This window comes from Priapulus caudatus, unplaced genomic scaffold (assembly GCF_000485595.1).
Source record: "Priapulus caudatus unplaced genomic scaffold, Priapulus_caudatus-5.0.1 Scaffold202, whole genome shotgun sequence".
Taxonomy (NCBI): Eukaryota; Metazoa; Priapulida; class Priapulimorpha; order Priapulimorphida; family Priapulidae; genus Priapulus; species Priapulus caudatus.
Window position 1 is genome coordinate 103608 of NW_014577263.1, and position 3961 is coordinate 107568.

At 41.0% G+C, this 3961-nt stretch overlaps 1 long non-coding RNA gene across 1 annotated transcript; it reads right to left on the minus strand.

The window, feature by feature from the left end:
• Positions 1 to 1642: 1642 nt before the first annotated feature.
• Positions 1643 to 3249, minus strand: LOC106807238. Its single transcript, XR_001393639.1, has 3 exons — positions 2977 to 3249; positions 2662 to 2790; positions 1643 to 2122 (listed from the first exon to the last, which is right to left on the minus strand). It is a non-coding gene; the product is annotated as an uncharacterized LOC106807238 (long non-coding RNA).
• Between the last annotated feature and the right edge of the window lie 712 nt (positions 3250 to 3961).

A 3961-nucleotide genomic window follows, 5' to 3' on the forward strand; every position in this document is an offset into this window, starting at 1 on the left:
GAGCAGCGACGAGACGACTGCAAGACGAGAGAGCGCGGGTCCCCGAGCCTCTGATGATGGCGCCCCGTGCGGCACGCAGAGAGAGAGAGAGAGCCACCCCCGATGTAGAGGACGACGAGACGAGAAAGACGAAGAAGACGAGTAGGCCAAACATAGATGAGAGAGACAGCGAGATAGAGAGAAATAGAGAGGGCGAGAGAGAGAGAGAGAGGAAGGGTGAAAGTGAGAGAAAGACGAAGAAGACGAGTAGGCCAAACATAGATGTGAGACAGCGAGATTGAGAAAAATAGAGAGGGCGAGAGAGAGGAGAGGGGAGAGAGAGAAAGAATCATAGACTAATAATGTAAGTAACATACTATGTTACCGTGAGTTTGTATCTTGCGTTCAGTGGAGTATATATCACTTAAGTAAGATATATTATAAGGAATTCTTGATATTAATAATTTCTAGCAAGTTCCGTCATTCCCAAGTCACTTGTCAGTTTCACAAGTACTTGCGCAGTTACTTGTAAAGTGATTTTAGGGAATTTTAGTCTAGTATAACTTTGTATTTTGTCTTAATGCATTGCAGAAACTCGTGACGATAGAAATGTAGTAAAGAAATAGGCTAGAATAGTAGTAGTAGTCATAGAAGTAGTTTAGAATAACATTTTATTTGTATATCCATTGTACAACATTCATAATAACAACTGTTAAAAATAAAAGATTTAATATGAAAAATACAACTTTATTTACGTCATATATAGAAGTCTTTAGCTAATCTCTCTATCTAACCTATCTCTCCGCTCTCCCTCTCTCCCTCTCGCGCGTGCTCTCCCAGACTCATACGCACTTCCACGCACGCTGTTAATCTCCCTCGCTCTCGCTTTCACGCGCGCTTTCTCTCCCTCTGTGTCACTCTCACTCTCACTCTCGCTCACCTAAGCTCTAGAACTATAGCCCTCGCTCTAACGCAGCAGGGCTATAACCCACCAATACGCCGCCGCAGGCCTGCTGCGGAGCCATTGGGGCTATAGTTCTAGCTAACCTAACCTATGCTGCCCCATTGCAAGCTCTAACCTAACTCCCCCCTCCCCCCTCCCCCCACCCCACCTTAACCCCTCCTTCCCCCCTCCCCCCACTTCCCACCCTTCCCCCCTCCCCTGTTCCCACTCCACCCCCTCCCCCTCCCCCTTCGCTACCCCTCTTTTACTCACACTTTCATGCTCCCGTCCACGCTCGCAGTCGTTCACCTGGAAAAGCTATCTCCTACAAAATTACTCTGCATTCACACACATTTCCAAATAAAGTACAAAACAAATTTACATGAAACGAATCAATTTGCTTCCAAATCTACAACCATGGTCACCAGTGAATCACTTCAGTAATGACCATTGACTGCTATCTAGTGGCAAGGTTTGCTGCAAATTACAACTTTACAATTTACGTGACATTATTTTTGCTGCAAATTACGTACATACGACAGAATAGAGTTGAATTTGAAGCGAATGAATTGGCTCTAACGTTAATAAAATGGTTTAAATGCTAGTAAGTTAAGTGATAAATTTTTCCCTGCGGGTAATAAGTTCAATAGTGGGGTTCAAAAAAATTTCGAATTATAAAAATGATTTGGAAGTTATTAAATTGATTCCTTAGCATGTAAATAAATGTAATAAGCCAAATTTGCATTTTATATTTGCATCCACAATTAAATGAAAACGGTACATTAAAAACAAATTTAGCAACAAATTTCCTATCTTTGTCATTAAAATGTCTAGTCAAACACTTCAAATATTGAACTGCTGATGTCTAAAAATGAATTAGATGAAAAACTACTCAGGATTCGATTAACAATTCGATTATAGATTCGAGGATTCGAGGATAGATGATAACAAGGCAGTTTCACGTTAACGTAGTGCATCGTTGCAATAACAGTTTTGTCTCAACGATTTCATGCACTCACACATCCCGTCAGCTTGATGAAGTGTCTATGTCTGCACAAATGTCCTTTTACACAATTTGGTGGCTCATTGCCGGCGTGTGCTGATCCGTGGGTGTGGCAGTGTTACGCAGCTTCTCAGCAGAAGTGAGTTTAAAGTCCTGGTTCCTTGTTCCCGGTTCCGGTTCCTTCCTGGTTCCTTGCTCTGTAACAGCAGTAAAGACAAAACTGCAATGATTAAGTGCTAGATTATTAATACGTAAGTATAGGTGATTAAATGAGCAACCTGTTAGGAGGCATTATAACGGATCATTTCAGTCAACTCATTTGTGGATATTTTATATAATTTACATTTCTTAGGTCTGATCCCAACTACAACAGTTCAGACAGACCAAATTAATTTATTAAAGTCATAAAATAAGAAATTTTGATAAACTCCCTTTCTCCCACTTCATCCACTCTGTCTCTCTTTCTCCCTCTCTCTGTCTCGACACACACACACACATGCATGAACGCACGCACACACACATACATGCACACACGCACGCACGCACGCACACACACACACACACACACATGCATGAACGCACGCGCACACACACATACATGCACACACGCATACATATATGTATACACCCTCTATTCCTCACTCTCTCTCATATGCTCCCACTACATGCTGCTCTTTACTCTGATACATGCCCACAACACGTGCTCTTCCCTAAGACACGGACAGGAACTACTCACTGTGTATTGCTGGTCTAAATGATAAGCATGCATGGTGTTTGAACGAAGGAAAGAATATCTTGCTCCAATCCCAGCCTCATGACTCAACACTCTGGCACAATTATCCCTCCTCCCTCTGAAGACAGATACCTGCAACGTGACAGAACATGTATAGAGTTGGTTGAAATTGGTGGTAATTGTTAAGTTTGGTTCTGCCACTCAGATAATGTCTTATATTGATCACTGCATTTGAAAAAAAAAACACGTTTATATCTACATATTGCAATAGACTGAATTAGATTTGCTTGTGCTGTAATATCGAGAAAAAAAAGTTACCTATGATCAGACATTTCTCTTTGGCTTCCTCTTCATTGTTGAAGTCATCATCTTGGTCGTTGCCCACATCGTCATTATAGTCTATTTCTTCTTCTTCTTCTTCTTCTTCTTCTCGTCGTCCTCGTCGGTGGCGGCGATTCCTTTTCCTTCTTCATTTTCATTTTCTTCTTCTTTTTGTTCATCATCTTCTTCTTCTCCATCTTCCTTGGGTCACTAGCAGATATTTAGCTAGAGAAAGATTCTGTTGTTATTTACCTTCTTTGATGTGAGAGTGAGATGGAGTGGATGAGTGGAGTTTTTATGTCATTTATCAAAATTTCCTATTTTATGACTTTAATAAATTAATTTGGTCTGTCTGAACTGTTGTAGTTGAGATCAGACATAGGAATGTGAATTATATGAAATATCCATAAATGAGTTATATGTATTTATAGCATATAAATTATCCGTTATAATGCCTCCTAACAGGTTGCTCATTAACTTTATCACCTATACTTACGTATTAATAATCTCGCACAATTGTAGTTTTGTCTTTACTGTTGTTACAGAGCAAGGAACTAGGAAGGAACCGGAACCGGGAACAAGGATCCAGGACTTCAAACTCACTTCTGCTGAGAAGCTGCATAACACTGCCACACCCACGGATCAGCACACGCCGGCAATGAGCCACCAAATCGTGTAAAAGGACATTTGTGCAGACATAGACACTTCATCAAGCTGACGGGATGTGTGAGTGCATGAAATCGTTGAAACCAAAACTGTTATTGCAACGATGCACTATATTAACGTGAAACTGCCTTGTTACCATCTATATGTTGTTAATCGAATCCTGAGTAGTTTTACATCTAGTTCATTGTTAGACATCAGCAGTTCTTGTTTCAGGGTGGAAGTACGACTATAGCATCTACACTCGTCGGAAGACGATGCACACTATTGTCCAGCCTACATCATATGGAGGCAGATCTATCTATCGCCTCACTGCAAG